This window comes from Mustela nigripes, chromosome 10, assembly GCF_022355385.1.
Source record: "Mustela nigripes isolate SB6536 chromosome 10, MUSNIG.SB6536, whole genome shotgun sequence".
In the NCBI taxonomy this organism is placed as follows: Eukaryota; Metazoa; Chordata; class Mammalia; order Carnivora; family Mustelidae; genus Mustela; species Mustela nigripes.
Genome location: NC_081566.1, coordinates 30,275,808 through 30,297,316, shown reverse-complemented (window position 1 = coordinate 30,297,316; position 21,509 = coordinate 30,275,808). Strand labels below are relative to the sequence as shown.

General features: G+C 48.4%; 1 long non-coding RNA gene across 1 annotated transcript in view; it reads left to right on the top strand.

The window, feature by feature from the left end:
• LOC132025526 (uncharacterized) overlaps positions 1–15,385 on the top strand; it is an 86,623-nt gene extending 71,238 nt beyond the window's left edge. Inside the window, exons 8-9 of the long non-coding RNA XR_009406620.1 lie at positions 2,413–2,586; positions 15,090–15,385. This is a non-coding gene — a long non-coding RNA (uncharacterized LOC132025526). The remainder of the gene's footprint in view (positions 1–2,412; positions 2,587–15,089) is intronic.
• The last annotated feature ends 6,124 nt before the right edge of the window (positions 15,386–21,509 follow it).

Genomic DNA, 21,509 nt, shown 5'->3' with positions numbered 1-21,509 from the left:
AAAAAAAAAAAAAGAGAGCAGACCTGGAAAAGGCCAGCGTTAAGAGCAGCATGAGTGTGGTGTCATCTTCTGGAATGACAGAGGCTAAATACAGCTTCCATGACAACTTGTCATCACTGTAGGCATTGTCCTCCCCCTGAGCCTTGTGAAGCCTCGCACAGACATGATCTGTCACGTTTCTCACCTTCTCACAGCTATGAGAGAGGTTGGGATTTTGCCCCCCAGATAGGAGAGAATCTGCAACGGAAAGGTCCGGGAGGCTGGTTTCTTCAGAATTCCCCGTGCGGATCCCTCGGTGGCAGGCACAGCTGCTGTGCTGGCAGGTCCTCACATGCTTTGGGGATTCAGCCTTCTCAGAAATGAGGCAAACAGAGACACCTGAAAGCCTGTGCTTAGGAACACATCTGCTATTGGTCAAACTGTGTGCCCCAGAAAGATAAATGTTGAAATCCCAGCCCCTAGGACCAAAGAATGGGACCTTATCTGGAAATAGACTCTTTGTAGATGTGATAGAGTTAAGACAGGGTCACCAGTCTGGGCCTTAATTCAGCATGACTGGTGTCCTTGTAAGAAGAGGTGATTCTACGTGCCACGGGATAGCAGAGACACACACAGAGAAGGCCACGTGACAACAGGCATGGACACCCATGCACTGCAGCTCAAGCCAACAAATGCCAGTGGCCAGAAGAGGCCAGGATGGATCTCTGTTCCTTCAGGACACAACCCTACTGACACCTCGATTTCACACCCCTGGCTGGCGGACGGGAGGAGAACATAGTTCTGTTGGTGGAGACCACCAGAACGTGGCACATATGGTGGACTCTTTGTCATGTAGACTCTGCGAATGCTCAAGGGTCACAGGGCAGAGATGGAGGGAGAGCAACCTTACAAAAATGGGGCAGATCATTGTGGTCTTGTTGGCTCAAAGGCAAGGATTGCCAGAGGAAAATCCTGACCAGGGGCATGGTTGGAGGCAGGAATCATGAGCCAGGGGAAACAGTGAGCTGGGCTTCAGGCAGGAGAGAGAACAGGCCGGAGAAAGACCTGGAAAGATGGGCTGGACTCAGTCCCAAGAGAGAGGTGCAAGGGGTTTCTGAGTGTGAGAATTAGGGAGAGCAAAATAATGCCTTCCTCACAGGGTTGTGGGGAGACATGAATGAGCCAGCATGTGAGAAAGTGCTCTTGAGCTAAAGCACCGTAAATGCACGGCTCGTACAACAGCAGTTACAGCAACAATCACTGCCGTCTACTCTGGGGTTCAGGGAGATGTCCGAACAATTTCAGCTGTCCTGATGGGCTGGGAATGACTGCTCAGCATCAGCATCTCCCGTAAGTCACGTAAGGAACTTGGTCCCTCCGCTGACAGCAGGGAATCTGGGGCACGGAGAAGAGCAGATCTAAGGACAAAAATCAGACACAATAATTGAGGGGAGGTCTTCAGCCTCAGCTTTGCCAAACTCCTGAATTTTTTCTGTTCTTAATTCATTCCGAGAGAGTCTCTCGGACATGGGAGTTGTCTGCCCCTTGACTGAGTGATGGAGAGGAGGTGTATGTCCTGAATCATTTATGAGCAAGTGTGTGGAGGGGAACTAGGGGCCGTGACCCATCCCTAAGCTTCTTTTCTGGTGTGGCCAGAGGAACAGCAGTGGGCATCTCAAAGAGCTTTGGTTTGGGGGAATTTTTAAACCCCATGCCCCTTGGTTAGCTCCCGGGAACATAACTCACTCTCACCATATCTTGGACGGTGTCTTCTCTGTGACTTGTGGCTCCTGGGACTTCTACCCTTGTTGTCATTGGGGCTGGGGGCTTGGCCAGCTTCCCCCACTGGTTCCCTGCTCTCTCTAGCCTCTACTGCCTCTTGACGTCCAAGTAATCAATTGCCACCTCTTGTGCTTTCTTCTTCTGAGCTCCCCAATCCAAGGCCATGGTTCTGCTCTATGTCATGTCCTTATGAACTGTACTCTGGATATCTCCATAGCTTCTTTACAGTCAGATTTCCAGCCCATTTTCTTCATTGTCACATGAATGGTCTTCTTATGACACAGGTCAGACTGTTTTACTCCCTCAAAATCTTCAGTGGCTCTCCTTGCCCAAAGTATCTGGTTCAACTCCTGGTTGTGGCCTCAAGACCCTCGAGGGTGCAGCCCCAACCCGCCTTTCCAGCTTCCTCACCTGCTGTGTCTGTGTCTCAGACACCCACCACATGGTACCTTGTGCCATTCCTGCCTCTGTGTTTTCGCTTGGCTATCTGCGGGATCCTCTTCACTTCCACTCAGACCCACCTCTCCAGGTGGCTTTCCCTAAGCCACACACTTGGAATTCGTCAGTCCCCACTTTGCCTTTCCTTACTGTTCTGCTCTCTCTTCTACTAGAGTTAAATATGCCGTATATGCTTGCTTGCTTTCCCTCCAGATTGTGAGCTGCTCCAGAGGCGCTGCTGCGTTTATTCACTTCTATGCCCTGTGCACTCAGAACACACCAGCCAGTGCTCGAAGACGACCGAAACCACACAGTGGGGCGGTGAGGAGGCTGGCCTCCACAGGCGAACGGGAGTGTCATGGCTGCAGGATTTCTGCTTCCTTCTCGGTAGGCGGAAGTTGGAAACTGGAGAATCGGGTTGGGTGGGGGAGGGGGGTAGCCTTCGCGAGTCTACAACAGAAATGCAGCTGTATTTCCCTTCTCTTGTGCTCCTCTGGTTTTTGTCTCCTGGCCTCGACTTGGAATTTCAGTTGGAAACTTGAAATGCAACCAAAATAGTTTCTTCTGTGTCACTCCTGAATTAAGGCTTTCGAAAACCTTCCTTTCCACTCGAGCCTTTCTCTTGAAAATCAGCTCTGCTGCAAAGTGGGGCTAATTCTGCCCCCGCCGCCCCCGCTCCCTGCGGATGTCGTGGGGAGGATGGCTGTAAATGGGGCACTTTGAGACTCTCCGGTGTGTCAACAAGCTGTGAGTTTCATTCATTTAAAAGATGTAAATAAATGCAGCTGCATCTGGCTGTGTGAACAACAGAAGTAGGACCGCGCTGCTAAAACCAAGTGAGGAGATGCTCTAAATTGAGCGAGACGCCCAGCCTTGAGGATAATTTAAGGAGCATTAATAAATATAGTTAGAAGACTCATGCGGCAGAACTCATACCTCCAGCTTGTCTTTTTTCCACCCTGTGAGCTAGCAGAATTCATAGCGACAGCTTTAGAACAACAAAGAAAGAACTGGCTGCTTCCCAGAACCAATTAAGGGGTGAGAAAAGGAAGTCTCATGCGTTAAACATGCGTGTTGGAATTCTCCGTTACTATACTTAAAATAATTATATAACTTCATATTTCTCATTAGAATATTTTATTAGGCGTTAAACAGTGTTCGACTTCGAAAAACCGCATCTTCCGGAAATCAGCCTAAAAGTCTGTTTGCTTGAGGGTCTAATGCACTTTCTCATAAAAATGCCATTATAAGTGCAGCTGGGTTCCCAAGCTGGCCCACGAAAGCCATTTGAACTTCATAGTATTGATGCCATGTTGTAGATTTGCAAGAAAAATTTGTAAAAAAAAAAAAAAAAAACCAAAAAAACCAAACCCATTTCCCTTGCAACAGTATAAGAGCATACTCAGCACTGATGTAAGTAATTTAATCTCTCATGCCTGAAATTAAGGAAGGTTTTCATTTTTACTGAATGATGCTGCCTGTGGGAAAATAGGATTAATTAAGGAGGATGAACGTATAGATCAGCGCCATGGTAGAGAATCTGCAGGGCGACGTGGGTCCTCCCTCAGGCTTCCAGATTGAGGCTGGGGGTTCTTCAGGACATTTAATCTCACTTCCAAATGTCGGCCCTTCCTTCCTCCTTGTATGGACAGCCTCTGGCCCTTTTGCATGGTGACCGTGACTGGGCTCACATTTCCTTGGCTCACACATGGAAACAGAGGAAGGCAAAGGGAGGGGCAATTTCCTGCAGGAATGGAGCACAAGTTGCGCGAGAGGAAAGAGGAAGAAGAGGTTCTTGAAAAGTGTGCGTGTGTGTTGGGAAAAATAAATTCGCCGTATTGGGAAAATGGGGCTGAGTCAGCAAAAACGCACCATATGCCTTCAAGGAGAAGCAGCCGACGGTTAGATCTGAGCGTGCCTGCCATTAGCTGCCCAGGCTGTGGACTCTCATCCTCAGCAACAAGCAGGAAGGACACGGTGTGAAACCAACGGCTCTTTTTCACAGGACATTCGTGAGTTGATTGCTTGTAACTTTGGGGGTTACTGCTCTCTCTCAGGAACGACTTTGAATTTTTTAAGTACAATCATGATTCATTTCTCTTCCACTTTCCACTCAGGGTAAACTACTGTGTCCTATTTTAAAAATGTTTCTCTCTCTCTCTCTCACCATCACTTCCAAACCACCTTGCTACCACTGCGGAGATGATACTTCCATCATACCCTTCTCCATACAAAGATTTGGTGGTTTCCTGTTTTCTTGGCAAGTCGAACCTTTCTGGCCGAGTGTTCCAGCCTCCATCATAGGGCCTCCCCCTTCCTGGCCAGGCCATGCCCCCTGCCTCCTATCAGATTCCTCTGCTGTGACGTGGCCTGAATCCTTCCTGTTCTTGGCAAATGCTACAACCCTTCCAGGATCAGCTCGGTTTCCTTCTTGAAATTCATGCATTCTCTTCCCTGGCTGTCTGCATTCCCCATACTCATAGGAAGCAAAGTTTGGGGTATCTGCTCTCCCTACAATAATTTAGGCACAGGAGATCCTAGCAAAGATATTTGTGTTATGTGGCCCTGCCTTCTGAAGAGCTACCCTTGACTGGGCAAAGAGAGGACATGGGACTGACCCGCAGACTGAGTGTCTGGAAATGGAATGTGTCGACTCAGGAAAGGAGGGTCGGCTGCATTCTGTTCTGTGGAAGAGAGACCATGGGAGCCTAATGGTAAAAAGGCAAGCAATGCTCAGGGTTCTTGGTAGAGAACTACAGAAACCAACCCTGGTGAACCTGAGCAGAAATGACTCGTTACCAGCGTATATGTAGCTCCCAGAATCAATGGGAAGGCGGGAGAACCCGGTTTGGAAAATGGCGTCTGCTCAGGACTGTGTGATGGGAAGGCCACTGTAGGCTCCACTGTCATGCCTACAGTCCACCCCTCCATGGAGCAGCTGCAATGATCTTTCTGAAATTTAACTCAGAGCACGATACTCTCCTGCTGTTCTAGAATAAAGAATTCCTCTGGTCTTTGTCCCAGGTTCCTATCACAGAGCTTCTAAACCCTTAGGATTTCCCAAGTGATGGAGTGCCATTGTTTTCCGTGGTGGGTCTTGATAGTTTATGCTAACAGGATGCCTCGGGATGGGGACAGACCACATCAGAAACACTCACCATGTGATCAGAGAGTTAATTGGGCTGTGAGCCACGGAGGTCAGCCTGCCCTTGGGGGAGGAGATAGGTGTTGAAGACACAGTTCATCCATGTGGGTCAACGATTCAATCAGCTGTGCCCATGCTGATGAAGCCCCAGCAGACTCTCTGGACATGGAGGCTCAGGCGAGCTGCCCTGCTTGGTGACATAACCCTGGGTCCCTGGGGAGAGGACTCAGACCTGGTTTTATGTGGCTTTTCATGTGGCTGGTCTCGATTTGTACCCTATATGTGCAACTGTAATCAGAAGTGTAGAGCTTTCCTGAGAGCTGAGGGGGCCATAGAATCCCCTGAATTTGTACCTAGTAGGTTAGAAGTGTGGGTGGCCTCAGGACCCTGAACCCGCACTGGTGCTGAAGTAATGACAGCCTTCCTGGGGGCTGTGCCCTTGAACCCCAGGGGTCTGTGCAGATTCTGGGTGGTTAGTGTCAGATCTGCAGTATAGCTTAACACCTTCAGCTGGCTTCTGTTAATCCAGAATGTCCCAGAATGAAGGAAGTCCTTACTGGTCTCTCTGGCGCCCTGTCTCTCTGTGCTCCTCTTTGTTTGCTCTGGCCTGACCCTGGCCCTCATACTCACCATGCTGGCTTCCTGCCAAGGCCTCACACTCTGCTGGGAATGCCTTTCCTCAGATCTGCACATGGACTTCTCTGCAGGTGGGAGAGCTTCTGGTCTTGTGCACCTCAATACCCAAGACCTAGAACAGCAGGTCGATTGGTTGGTTGATTGGTTCTAGATCACAGGTTGGTTGGTTCTAGATCACAGGTCACAGAAGAGCCCCAGGGAGCCTGTTAATCATAATTCTGCAACTTACAAGATCAGATTTGAGGTCTGACTTTTTAGTAGATTGGCTCCACAGCTGTGAGAGACATGAGGTTCTCTTTCACGATTGGAAAGGCTTTATGGGTCTCTAGCCTTGACATCAGCTGAGATGGTAAAGCTTGGAGCTGTCATTTTCCCTGGGAACTCAGTGTTCTGAAACAGCCAGCCCATCCAGAGCCCTTTATCTTCATTTCCACCCAAATGCTCAGTTAGGCCATGCTGGCTCTCTTCAAGCCTTGCCTTCTGGAGCACTTCCTCCCAAGCAGACAGCAGTGAGAATTTAGGTGACCATTGGCAACTGCATAGCACGGACGCCAGTATCGCATCTCCCACTGGCATCAAGCAAGTCACTGCACTCGAGCCAAGGCACCCCCAATAACCAGTCCCAATTCCTATCTTTGGGCCCATTTGCTGGGCTGCATTAGGAGCTGAGCGTTAGTTTAGTTGGGGAGCATAAACTGCTCTAGGTTTTTAAAGGGAGGGAATTTGGTAACAAAGGTCTTGTCACAGTGGGAGCCAGAAAGGGGAAGAAGGACTGATTCAAACGCTGGTGGTTTCAGGAAGGCCGTCCGCCCCTGGGGCTGGATGTGCAGACAAGAGTATGGTGTTGCCCGAGCCCACGGCCACCCTGCTGCTTAGTTGCCACACCCCCAGCATCACGATGAAGACCACCTCTCCCTGCCTCCCGCTTTCCCGTCTCCTTCCAGTGCCTTCCAGCGCAGAACCAGCTGTCAGGGGAGTCCAAAATGCAGTCTTCAGGCTTCTGCCCTGGGATGGGGAGGAGGTGGAGCAGGCGAGTATTGGCTGCGAGGCCACAGGCTGTGAGTGGCCCAGACTCTGGGTCCCCCGGCAAGCCTTCCTCTTCCTCCCAGACTAGAGCAGATCATGCTGTGCTCCCTCTCAGAACTTCCTGGACCTAAACCCTCATAGATCTTCCTGCAGTTTATTGTATATTACGTTTATATGTACAGACATACGTTCTCCCCGCTAGAAGCTTCTAGAAGGCAGGACCTGTGTGTGTAGTGTTGGCAGCTCCGGCTCGTCATGGATGCTCACAAACATTTATGAATGCATGCCCAACTGCCAATGCTGCCTTACTTTACACAGTCCCTCTGGTCCCGATCCAGATGTGTCCTCCAACTCCAGTGGAACTAAGGTCAGCAGAAGACTCAGCTCTGACAAATCAGTGTGCTGGAATCTGTGACAATGTCCCATTGTCCACCTGTGGTCCCCATAGAGCATCTTTCCCAAAGAGGCAGAGATGGGGCACATGTGATGCAGGGCATGGCATAGCTCTAGACAGAGCATGGATTTTTAGCAACAAAGCCTGTGACAGTCGTCAGCCAGAAAGAAGACATTCAGCCACGTAATCAGATCGTTGAAGGAGTCATCGATGGTCCCAGGATGGGTGAGTAGCTAGGGCTACCTGTGTTCACACCTGCAAGGCCGTCTCCATGCTGAAGGCTGAATGAAAAAAACATCAAAATTCAGAACAGTGATGTTTGGAGATGTTTTAGCTTCTCTGGCAATTTGATAAACGAATAGGAAAGAACAGAGGGGACCCTGTAACTCTGAATTGGTCTGGAAACAATGCTAGAGGCTTCAATGTTAAGAAATTCCATCTTTTCCCTTTTCTTTCCTGGGCTTTGGCTGGTTCTTGCACCATAAATCTTAAAGGAGGCAGTGCTGGGAGTAGACACGTTTGACCCTCTGGGTGCCCGGGGCCTGGAGGAAAAAAAGTCTCCTTGGGCCCTTCTGAATCAACCATTCAGATGCTGAATCTGATGCTGACTGATTAGGGTTTCATGGTCATAACATATTTGGTTAAGAACTGTTCATTTTAATTTGTGACTTCACTAATTCACTGTCAATTACTGAGAAACCAGAAGTCCTCCAAGGAATTGTTCTTTTGGGCCACCTGGATGGCTCAGTTGGCTAAGTGTCTAATTCTTGGTTTCAGCTCAGGTTGTGAACTTGGAGTCGTGAGATTGAGCCCCATGTCAGGCTCTGGGCTCTGTGGGGAGTCTGTTTGGGATTCTCTCTCTCCCTCTCCTGCCCCTCTCCCTGTTCATGCTCTCTCTCTCCCAAATAAATAAATAAATCTTTTTGGAAAAAAAAAAAAAGGAATTGCTTTTTCTATCTCTGTTGATTGCCTAGTGTTCTTATTAAAGGAAAATTTTTGGTGAGGAAATGCCACTGTTTTCCAGTTATTTCTCAGGCTAACCAGGTGGAATTCAGTGGAACTCCATCCATCCAGTCAGCCATATACATTATGTACCATCCATTCAGCAAACCTGTGCTGGACACCTGTATTGATTGTCCTCCATCCTACTGGCCAGGAGATGTCTGTCACTGATGGGGGGAGCTTGGATTGCCCCTGGGGTGCTGTAGTGATGAAGCCATCAAAACTTAACTGGGGTCAGCTGGAACAAATGCACTGGACAGGGTAATGTGGCAGCCATTTGTCAGTAAAGGAGGAAGTAAGTAGTAATCTGGAAAAGGAAGCTAGAACTGGAGGGTTGATGACAGGGGCAATCAGTGCATTGAAGAAAGACAACGAAGGCTAAAGGTAATCACCTATTAAGGCCAAGCATAAAGGCTGCACCAAATGGTCGAGAACTTAATTGGAAGAGTAGCAGGTGTCTGAGAGAGGGCTGAATTCTCAGTTCTGTCAAGTCGACTACACCAAGGTCAGGGCCTTGAGTGGGGCAGAGTGGAATCCTGATGCATGCAGTGGGGACATCTGTGTCAGTAAAATCTTGAATCTCTAGGTCCCTCTGAACCTTCTGGGCCCGCAGAAGTAACCTGTTCCTCTCTGTTAAAGGGTAGCACTTCTTCTTCAAGACAATGTCACCAGGCCAGTAAATAAGGTTGAGTCCTACCATAGCCTGGCTGGAGAAGTGAGGGGCCAAGACTTCTATACCATTCTCTGGCATGAACTGGGAGTATATATGGAAAGGATTCTGATGGTCAAGATCAGCATATGCAGGGAAGTATTCTGAGGATTCTAGATCACTGTATGTAGGAAAGGATTCTGAGAGTTCTAGATCAGCATATGCAGGAAAGGATTATGAGGTTTCTAGATCAGCTTACATTCTAGGAAAGGATTCTGAGGGTTCCAGTCAGCATGCATCCTAGGAAAGGATTCTGTGAGTTATAGATCATCATACACAGGAAAGGATTCTGAGGGTTCTAGATCAGTGTATGAGGAAAGGATTCCTTTTGATCATATGAAATACAGTTATAACAAGTGTTTTTATAGCCATGCCCACCAATTCTATCATTTTTGTGATTTCTGGATGTTTCAGTTCATAGATTTTTCTCCTTGTTATAAATTATATTTTCCTGCCTTTTTGCATACTTTGTAATTTTTTATTGGATGCTAGACACTTAATTTTACCTTCTTGGGTCCTGGATACTTTTGCATTTCCTCTAAATATTATCGAACTTTATTTTGGTATGTGGTGAAGTTACCAGTTGGATACTTTCCAGTCTCCTTTAATATCTGTTAAATGGGATGAAGCAGCATTTAATCTGGGGAGAATTTCCCTTGATTCCTGACACAGATCTTCTGCATACTTGACTGAGGTGCCGTGAGTTATCATGAGTTCTCACTCTGGCTGGTAAGAACAGCTGTCATTGTGGAACCTCCAAGTCTTGTTCTTTCTAAGCTTTTCTTGAGTTTCTTTGCCTGGCCTTAGTTTCTTCACACATAGGAGATGGTCAGTACTCAGCTGATGCCTGGAGGAGGACTTTCTGTAGATCTTCTGAGCTCTTTCTGTGTACAACTCTCTCATCTTTGCTACTTGGTCCTGGAATACTAGGGCTGTCTCGGCCCTCCTGTACTTCCATATCTGTGTCCTCAACTCAGGGAGACCATGGGACTCTGCCCCCATTCTCCTCCCCAGTCTCTGAGCCATAGCCCAGGAACTCAAGGAAGACAGGAAGGTAGGCCAATGTTGGACTCACATTCTGCCTCTCAGAGGTTACCGTCCTTCACTGCCTACCTTCCGGTGTCTTGAACACCATAGTTTTATAGAGTTTGTCTGTTTTCTTAGTTGGTTCATGCAGGAGGTAAATCTAGTCTCTGTTTCTCCATCTGAGTTGGAAGTCAGTCTGTAGTTAACTTTTTTCCTTTAAATAATATATTAAACTTACATTTCCTAACCTATCAATCTTCATAAATGTCAGTGTCTCGACTCTCCTTGTGAAATGGGAAAAAATTATACTCCAACAGCACCTCCCTTTTCTGGCTTTGGCATGTTGTGAAAATTTTCCCCAAAATATTATCATCAAATTATTATTATTTTAGAATTGTGTAACACTTCTTCCAAGATTTATAGTGCTTTTGTCATATTTTATAACTGTAGTTACCAGGATTTCTACGTTTAACTGAAACCAGATTACCACTAGTTTTTTTTTTTTTAATACCTTGGCTTCTCCATGCATGAATTCATTATTTTGATTCTTCATTTCATTACAGAGTGCTCATGCCATTTACCTTGGCAAATGTGCATTGACTTGTACCCTTAGCTTCCTAGACTCTGCACACCCAGAATGGATCAGTCTGTCTGGGGTAGATACTTATTGCCCAATTTCACAATAGATTCATAAGGAATCTAGTACATGATTTTGTTCATTGATAATGAATAATTTAGCTCCTTTAGAGACCAAGACACTGATGTTCTCTGGTCAGTGCATTGTGTCTCAATAGAAAACTTAACACAACAGGTCAAATTTTAAAGATTTTACCTATTTATTTGAAAGAAAGATATATATATATATATAGAGAGAGAGAGAGAGAGAGAACAAGTGGTCAGGGAGGGGCAGAGGCAGAGGAAGAGGGAGAATCTCCAGCAGACTCTGTATTGAGCATGGAGCCCCACACAGGGCTCAATCTCACGACCTTGAGATCATGACCTGAGCCAAATCAAGAGTGGGAAGCTTAACTGACTGAGCCAACCAGGTGCCCCAACAAGTCACATTTTAATGGGCAGTTTCTGTGCAATCATAACAAGGTGGCTGTGGGAGTGAGTTTTACTTTTTTTTTTTTTAACCATTTTTTAAAAAATTCAAGTGTAATAACATACAGTGTTCTATTAGTTTCAGGTGTATAATATAATGATTCAGCATTCTGTATAATACTCAGTGCTCATCATAAGTGTAGTCTTAATCCCCAGATCCCATTTAGTTCCCTGTATTTAAGAGTCTTTTTAAAAAAATCTTTTTCTCTTTGTGTTACTTCTTAATTCCACATATGAGTGAGATCAGGTGGTATATGTCTTTGACGGACTGTGTCACTTAGCATTGTATCCTCTAGGTCCACTCATGTTGCTGCAAATGGCAAGATTTCATTCTTTTTCATGGCTGAGTAATATTCTATTGTGATATGCCACATCTTCTTTATCCATTCATCTACTGATGGACACTTGGGCTGCTTCCATAATTTGGTTATTGTAAACAATACTGTAGTTGACCACATAGGGGCATATATATCTTTTTGAATTAGTGTTTTCATATTCTTTAGGTAAATTCCCAGCCTTGGAATTACTGGATCATAGGTTGCTCTATTTCTAACTTTTTGAGAATGCTCCATTCTGTTGTCCACAACAGCTGTACCCGTCTGCATTCTCACCCACAGTGCATGAGGTCTCCCTTTTCTCATCCACGTCCTTGCCAACATCTGTTATTGTACATTTAAAACACTTGAAGACCTCAGGTTCAGAGCACCCACCTGCAATGTGGAGATGTCCCTACTGCGCGCACTTGGGGTGTGTGCGCAAAGGCATCTCTGCTCGCAGGTATCCTGAGTGAGAGTCCCCACCAGCAGCTGCCTCTGACAGCCGTGGAGTCTGGGTATTCGCTAATCCAATCCCTACTTTCTTTTTTTTTTTTTAAAGATTTTATTTATTTATTTGAGAGAGCAAGTGAGAGTGCACAAGCAGGGGGAGCAGCAGAGGAAGCAGCAGGCTCCCCACTGAGCGTGGAGCCTGATGCAGGGCTCGATCATAGGACCCCGGGATCATGACCTGAGTTGACGGCAGACACTGAACCGACTGAGCCCCCAGGCGACCCTTGATCCCTACAATTTTTGTGTCATTTTCTCTGCTTCAACTTTGGCTCTGTAACAATTCAGCAAGAATTTGCTTAATTAGCCAGGGTTGGGCCCCAGGAATACTTGATCTTTAGGGTAGTTTTTGTACCTTTCAAATCTCACCCTTTAAGAACTGACTTAGAGTTTACTCTTTCAGTTTGGGGGAACGTTGTAGTTGTCTCTCTGACAATGACCTTTTTTTTCTGTGAATGCCGACCTGTCATTTGTTCTTCGTTTCTGACTCGTTCTGCTTGTTCCCTTTTGTATAGTGGTCTTGCTGTTTCTGATTGTCCCTGTTGTGAGAAATACCGGCTGTCGGACTTGCTCTCTACTTAGTATTTAACACATCTTATACCAAGATGTTCAGTGGGTACTGGTCAGGGGAAGTAAAAAGTTTCCCTGACCTCCTCCTGTTCTTTGGCACCTGAATGCCTAGATCTAGACTCATGTTCCATCTGTTCTTTAAAAAAAAGGAGATTTGGGGGTGCGTGGGTGGCTCAGTTGGTTAAGTGTCTGCTTTCAGCTCAGGTAGTGATTCTGGGATCCTGCGATCGAGCCCCGCATCGGGTTCCCTCCCTGCTGCATGGGGAGCCTGCTCTTCCCTCTGCCCCTCCCCCGCCTCGTGTGCATGCCTGCTCGCTCGCTCTCTCTCTCTCTCAAATAACTAAGAGTTAAAAAAAATTTAAAAAGCTGATTTGGAAACCTGTTGGAGTCCGCTTGATATTGCAAGGCATGACCCGAGTCACAGCAAAGGCAGACATGAGTGAGTGGGAAGGGGACGGAAGGAAAATGCATATTAAAATCCCAAGACAAGTATATTGAGCGTTAAGTTTCCAGTTTCTGGAGTGGACGATGGAGGATGACTGCTCAGAGCATGTGTGAACAACTTTACTTGGTTATCGTCCATTCTCAGCGAAGCCTCCTGACAGCAGAACCTACAGCTTCTTGGGGGGCCGGGGTCACAGGCTTCTTCTATTAGGGACCAGCCACGTTTGCCCATAGTCACATATGTATTCAAATGGAGCTCAAACAATGCTGGGGCCAGAGAACAGTGGGTGACGTCCTGTGTGATGTGTGGCAGAGATCACAGTACAGCCAGCCACCTGTGAGGTTTGGGTTCAGGCACGTTGGCAGCAGGGGACACGGTGTGTGGACATTCATCCCCATTTGTCCACATCAGCTCCAACCCTTCTCCTGGTTCCCCTCTTTCCCAGGCTCTGCCCGGGGGTGATTGCCTCTTGATTGCTCCTTCCACTCTAGGCAGGGTCAGGGGCTCTTGCCGTGCACTCCCCTGCTCTTCCTGCTGTCATAGACCCCAAACCCGCTGAACCATAGTTGTTTGTCTCTTATTCATCCTTGAGGGTAGTGCTGAGGGCATGGTGCTGGCGAGAGAACATTGGGGGCCTGTCTACCGGAAGAGCAGGAGGCTTAGCGGAGCGGTAGGCTTCTGGCGACCCAAGCTCCCCGCGGCTCTAGGAGACAGACACACTGCTGATGACAGGACTGCTGAGGCTGCCATGGCCCGCAGACATCACCCATCTGGAACGCTAGACAGAGAGAGTGCAGGTCACTGTCAGAGTCCTAGCCTCTTGGCCGCTCTGCTGGACACAGGTGTGAACACAGGTGCTGGACACAGGCTTGCTCTTTGGGGACTGTCACAGCCAAGTGAGCCTCCAGCCCGCTGGCCCCTTTCCTGCCTTCTTTGCCCAGTGCTGCTCGTCAGCCTGTAAGGTGCAGTGGAGGGTTTCTTCTCTCCCAGCAAGGATCCCTTGCTGTTCCCTTCCATACCCACCTCTGGGTTGTGGGACCTCCACTGGGATGTGGATGCGTGAGTTCACCTGGAGGCTCAGGGGACCCTGCTGATTCACCCAAGTCTTCTCTCTTTCTATGGGTGGGGAGTGTCTCTGCAGGCCCCTGGAGCTCCCACTCCCCCATGGACTCCCATCACAGCCCCTGTGGGATGGTCTGCTCCCCCCCAGCAGAGGTGATGCTGTGGAACACGTCTTGGGCACTCTTCCAGTCTTTTTTCTACCTATTCTTTTTTTCTACCTATTTATACACATAACACGCACAAATGTGGAGTCTGGTTTCGTTCCTGCACACATGAGCTCATACTACAAATCCTTTGGTTCTAGCTTTTCCTTCCTTCTGTTTTTCCCTCCCTCTCTTCATTTCCCCAGAACAAAATGGATGTGTATAAAGAATCGTCTTGATGTTTTAAGGGCCTATAAAACACTAAGCTGGCATTCAAGTAATTGATTCCTCTGTAGGAAACATCCAATTGCTGCAGATCAACCACTCAGCTGTTGATTAATTAATCATGTAGTTCTGCAAAAATTCTCCTTTTTCTCTCTGCAGGCATAAATCACCCACCACAGGGGGGCTGGGAACCACTGGAGAGCCAACAGAGTGAGGCGCTCCACTAAGAGGGTCTGTGCCCCAGATTTCTAGCTCTCTGCTCAGCGCCATGCTGCGCCCTGCCCTGAAAGCCCTCCAGGATCTGCCTGCCCCAGGCACCCTCATCACATCCTGAGGAATGTGGGGGAAGGAGTGTCTCTGTCCCCCTGGCAAACACTCGCTTTGGAAAGCCATGAAAATGCTTACACGGTAATAAGGCTGTGGGATGCAGATCCCACAGCAGATCCCAGATTTCCATGAATGACACATTTATTCCACACTCGCTTTGGGCTGGGCAGTTTGCCTGTGCTGTGCATGTATTAACTCGGCTGCTTCTCCCAGGCTCTTAAAGTGGGTTCTATTCGGCTCCTTATTTTACAGAGGAGGGAAATGAGGCCCAGAGAGGCTGACTTGCCTAAAGACACAAGGCGAAGTACAGCGTGAAGGTCCGAACACAGGCAGTCTAACTCTGGATCCTTTGCTCATAATCACAGAAGTTTGGACGTTGGAAGACCAACAGTGTTTTGATCATCGTGCAGAGAGCTGGACTTACTGATGGCTTCAGTGGCCCTTCTTTGTGGATTCAGGACGACACTGGCCAGGCCTGTTCAAAGACCCAAGGAACTCTTTCTTTCTGAGGCCTTAGCCTACAACATTAAAACAAATAAAATGCTACATTAAATGTAAATTTTTGCTATAAATACTTTGGTGATGTTTTAAAAATAATTTGCCTTTGAAGTAATCTGGCTGTGAACAGTTCACTTAATTCATGATTGACTGTGATCCCTCATTCATATCTGGAATTCTTGTCATTGTTTCTAGATGTAATGACACTGTTATGAATATTAATTTAGCAAATGAGGTTGACATAATATTATTACATTTTGTCGACATGTAATGAAGCATTTTATTTTTAAAGATTTATTCATTTGAGAGAGAGATTCACAAGCTGGGGCGAAGGAGAGGGAGAAGCAGGCTCTCCGCCAAGGAGGGAGCCCAGTGTGGGGCTTGGTCCCTGGACCCTGAGATCATGACCCGAGCTGAAGGCAGACGCTTAACCCACGGAGCCACCCAGGTGCCCCATGAGTCATTTATTGACCCGGAGAGAGACGGTGAGACCAGGCTGGGGAGGAGCCGAGAACGGAGTGTTCTTCAGTCTTATTTCTACCCCTTGCAGCACCTTCTGCACAGTAGGCCCATCATTTTCAGCTCGTAAAAGGTAGTTCGTTACACTGCCGTGCGTGAGGACGACCATAATACATGTTAACATCTGCATGTCGTTTTCATTAAGAAACAAATGTCTGTGGTTGAAAAGGGACCTCCCAATGTACCGGTCACGATCAAGAGTGCTGGAAGCGCCCCTGCCCAGAGGTGCGGCGGGGACCTGGGTGAGGCCGGTTGTCTGTCAGGGGGAAATGAGGCGGCATGAGTGGCCCGGATGTGAGGCACGGCCTCCTCACTCTCTGTCCAGCTGGGGTGTTGGGCCGCTTCTGCTGCAGACGATGTGTCCACTAATAGTACTTCTTTGGTTTCAGAAAGAGTGAGATGAAAATGTTGCATCATATCATGAAACTAACCTGTGACTGGTCCTTATGTCCACACTGTGGAAGGATCTTCACCTCTTAACCATCAGATAAGGGAGAGCCCTCAGAAGCACCAGCCAGGTCTGTCTACAGGCTCCTCCTCTTTTGTGTTTCATTTTAAAGAAACACATTTAAATATGTGTGTGTGTGTGTGCTCGCGCGCGCGCACACACATGCACGTGCGTGCGTATTTGAAGTTGTGAAAGGGCACCTGGGTGGCTCTGCCTTCAGCTCAGCTCATGATCCCAGAGTCCTGGAATTGAGTCTCACATCAGGCTCCCTGCTCCACGGGGAGTCTGCTTCTCCCTCTGCCTGCTGCTCCCCCTGCTTGTGCCCTCTCTCTCTCTGTCTTTCCTGAATAAATAAATAAAATCTTAAAAAAAAATAAAGGCATAAAATAAAACACAAATAAGCAAAATACATAAGGGGCACCTGAGTAGCTCAGTCAGTTGAGCGACTGACCCCTGGTTTTAGCTCAGGTCATGATCTCAGGTCCTGAGATTGAACCTGGCGTCTGGCTCCGTGGTCAGTGGGAAGTCTGCTTGGAGATTCTCCTCCCTCTGCCCTTCCCTCCACTTGCTCCCACTCCCATTGTCTCTCTAAAATAAATAAATAAATCTTGCAGTAAAGTAAAAAAGAGGAAAATGCATGAAAGATAACAGTAAGATTTTCAAATTATTATGAAGCCAGTGCTCGGGGGAAAAGAGACTATTGGCAGCACTCCAAAACCCCCCACGTGCCCCCTCCAGGTACACCTTTTGCCTCTCCCTTGAAGCAGCCACTATCCTGATTTCCATGGTTATCACGTCTTTGCTTTTTTTCGTTTTTTAGTATTTTACCACTTGAGGATGAATCTTTAAACACTGTATTTGTTACCTGATTTTGAAGTTTTTATACTCACAGAGTGCATTTCCACCTGCACCATATTTGAGAAATTCACCCAATCGTTCAGGTGTAGCTCTAAACAGTGTCCACAGGGTGTGCTCTCAGGTGAACACACCAGACACCGTTTATCGGCCTGACTCCTGGCCAACACCCGCCTCACTCCAGGGATGCTGCCGTGAGCGTTCCCATATGTGACACTGTACGTGTCGCAGATTATGTAATGACTTCTTGGTACTTCCCTACTCAAGACTGGAATCTTAGGGCCACAGGGTGACTGCAGGTCTGTAATGCAAACAGCTTCTGATGCGACTACAGCATTTTGCAGGCCCTCCAGTGACAATGGGAGCTCTTGTTGCCCCACATTATTTCCAGCGCTGGGGTCACCCATCTTCCTGACATTCACCGTCCAGGTGGACATAGAGTGATGTGTCACTGTGGTTTCTGTGTGCATTTCCCTCCTGATGAGTGGCACTCAGTGTTTTCTGTGAGTTCGGAGGTCCTCTCGTAGGACCTGTTCCAGTGTCTTGGCTTTTTCTCTACTGGGTTCTCTGGCCGTATTTTTTTTCATTGACTTTTGGTGATTTTGTATTGGTGTGCTTGTGAGCCCCTTCTCAGTTCTAGGTGTTGAAACCACCTTCTCCCACAGCGGCTTGGCTTTTCACTTGCCTCTGCTTATCAAAGCAGTTCAGAACTCTGATAAACCAGAATTCTTAATTTGATGTATTCCAATGAATCTTTCTTTTCCTTTATAATTTGTAGGTTTCCTTTCTTGGTCATATATACATTCTCCTGTATTCTTTCCTAAATGCTGAAACTTTGCTTTTCTTTAAATCATATATATATATATATATATATATATATATATATCTATATATATCTATCTATCTATCTCTTTGGTCTTTTAAAAAAATTTAATTTTATTTTTTTCATGTTCCAAGATTCATTGTTTATGCACCACACCCAGTGCTCCATGCCCTCCTTAATACCCACCACCAGACTCACCTACCCCCCACCCCCCTTTCCTCCCAAACCCTCAGTTTGTTTCTCAGAGTCCACAGTCTCTCGTGCTTCATCTCTCCCTGCGATTTCCCCCAATTCACTTCTCCTCTCCATCTCTGAATGTCCTCCATGTTATTCCTTATGCTCCACAAATAAGTGAAACCATATGATAATTGACTTTCTCTGCATGACTTATTTCACTCAGCATAATCTCTTCTAGTCCCATCCATGTTGATGCAAAAGTTGGGTATTCATCCTTTCTGGGGGAGGCATAATACTCCATAGTGTATATGGACCACATCTTCTTCATCCATTTGTCCGCTGAAGGGCATCATGGTTCTTTCCACAGTTTGGCGACCATGGTCATTTCTACTATGAACATTGGGGTACAGATGGCCCTTCTTTTCACTATGTCCATGTCTTTGGGGTAAATACCCAGTAGTGCAATTGCAGGGTCGTAGGGTAGCTCAATTTTTAATTTCTTAAGGAATCTCCACGCTGTTTCCAAAGTGGCTGCACCACCTGGAATTCCTACCAACAGGGTAAGAGGGTCTCCCCTTTCTCTACATCCTCTCCAACACTTGTTGCTTCCTGTCCTGTTAATTTTTCTTTTCTCTCATAGTTGGGTTTATAATACACATGGACCTGTTTTTTTAAAAAAAAAGATTTATTTATTTATTTTAGAGAGAGAATGCATAAGCTGGGGGAGGGGCAGAGGAAGAGGGAGAAAAACAGACACCGCAATCAGTGGGGAGCCGGGGTTGGGGCAGGGAAGGATCCTATGACTCCGAGATCATGGCCTGAGCCAAAATGAAGAATCTTCTAGAAGCTTAATGGACTGAGCCACCCAGACGCCCCCAGGTGGACCTGATTTTTGAGAATGGGGGGGGGGCAGTGAAGTTTCAGGTTTTTTTCCCGTTATGTAAATCTCACTGGCCCAGTGCCTTTATTGAAAAAATATCTTTCCCCCATTAGGCTGGTGTTTATGATGAGGCCATGCTGCCCCTGGCTGTCCCCACTTAGCGATTGAGCACAGGGAGGGCACCGGAACCAGATAGTCTCTGCCCCTCTACTCAGAGGAGGACTCTGGTGGGACCTTTGCTTGGAGACTGCCATCGGTCAACTGAGGCTTTCTCGGGCTTGCACCGCGGTCCGAGGGCTCCCTGCCCTCCTCCGGTACCCAGTCCTGTCCTCCACGGGCCCAGGCTCCCTGCCTCCTCCTGTTCCCGCCACCCTCCCATCCACCATGGTCACCTGCCCCGCTGATGCTTGTGTGTCTAGCCCCCACCTGGCATCTGCTTCCTGGAGGCCCCATCTGACCTGGGGCAGGGGGAGCGGGATAAGGGAGCTGCAGTGATAAAGGCTGGCACAGGGGATTGGCTTTCTGAAGGAAGAGTGGGCGGAAGTGGCTGGAGGGGTGCAGGGTAGAGAGGACGGGCGCTGAGGCAGCTCTGGGGTTGGACTCGGTCACTGTGCCTCAGAGCAGGGGCTCGGTGGGGACCCGTGATAGCTTCAGCTCTACGCCAGTTCAGGGGATTTTGTGGGAGAAGTAAGGTAATAAATTACATTTGACCTGGGCGTCCACCGTTCACTGGGCACATCTGCCCTGGACCCTTCTCCAGCAGGGCCTTCTGCACGGAGGAAGGGAAGGAGTTGAGGGGATCCCACGTGTCCCTTTCTGCTCCGTCTTTGTGTCAGGCCCCACTCGTGCCGTCTTTCCGAGGGCTGCAGGGTCAGCGGAAGGACTGATGAGTTAGGTCGCATCTAGTCCTGGCAGTCGGTCAGGTGGTGGCGGCTGAGACGGAGATGGGGCGTGGCTGGGGCTCATTGGTCAGGCGCGTGGAGGGTGGCTTGGGGTGGGCCACGGAGAGGACTCCACGATGGGTCAGTGGGCGGGGCTGTGTCACAGAAGGGAGACCCCAGGACATGAAGTGGGGAGGAGCACACCCAGGAGAAGGAAGGACCGTCGTAGCTGGATCGGCAGAAGGACAAGAACACTTCGGGACCTTTACGTGGGGTACGGGCGCGCGCCTGTGTGTGCTCTAGTCTCAGGCTGCGGAGCGGGAAGGGGATTTGGTGGCAGGAAGAGCAGAGTGGCAGAGAGGTTGGAATCCCAAAGCTTCCAAAGAACTTGAAGGCCCTTCTGCTGGGCCGCCACTTGCTTGGTTGGTTGGTCCCTCCGCCCGAGGTTCTGTGGATGGTGACGGTGTGGACGGCGGGTCGGAGGGGCCAGCTAGATTTTGAGGCTCCTTTCCGTGCTAGGGATGGACAGATGGTTCAAGGGAGTTGCTAACTTTATACGGTTGGGTACCAGGTTTCAAACTAAATTTGGGCTCTGGCTTCTGGCTTCCAGCTTTCCGTTGGCCCTGGATTGAGAATAGCCTCTCATCTCCCAGCCATCTGGTCCCTCCTGGTGTCCCCTGCCGAGTGACGTCTCCACATATCTTCCCACAAAGAGGACAGACTCTCAAACCGAATCTATTAGGTGAACCTATGTTTTTCCCACAGGGGAGCCTTAGGTGGGATTCTGGGGAGGAATGGGTCCTCACAGTGGAAGCGTCCATGGGGTATGAATGGGTCATCATTTGTTGGATGGGATGGCCCGGTGGGCAGCCTCATGTTGAGCTGTGCCCTGGAGGGGTGGTTCCTGCCTGTGCATCTAGATCTTGGTTTCTCGAAACTTCCTTTTCTGAACGAGCAGGCTCTGGTGCCGCCTCTCCACCATCTAGCATCAGTGGGCGTGTGTGCATGCCTGCTCTGTGTGGGGCGCTGGTGGCCCAGAGTGGTAGAGGCAACAGCTACTACTAGTGTGGAACGCAGCTGGTTCTCTAAGACGACGAAAGCAGAGAACGAGTTAGCTTTAACTGTGGCGTTCATTATTAGTAAGAGAATAATCCGCTCTTATGTCTGCCAGGACCGTCTCTGCATGGAGCCCATGAGCTGGGCTTGTGGAGACCAGAAGACAGACCAGATGCTGAGCTTCCTCCACTCCCACCCTCAGCCCCTGCCCCTGACAAGCCAGCTTCTTTCTCCCCGTGAGGTCGAAAAGGATGTCTAGGGCTAACTGGAAGAGGGTCCGTCACAAACTGGGCCAACGTGACCGGAGGAGCTGGACCGAAGTGGAGGGTGGTATTAGCATTTGGCTAGCTCTGGGAAGTCTGGGGCCTCAGGCTTCCCTCCTTGGCCCCAGATGGCAGAGCTGCCCTCGGCTCTCCACTGGTATCCTCAAGAACCCATGTTCGGCCTGGAACCGGGAGGTCCCCATCGGTCAAGAGAAGCTGTTATGGATGGTGGAAACCAATGCGTGGTGACCCCGTGCGGATGGAGCTCAGGT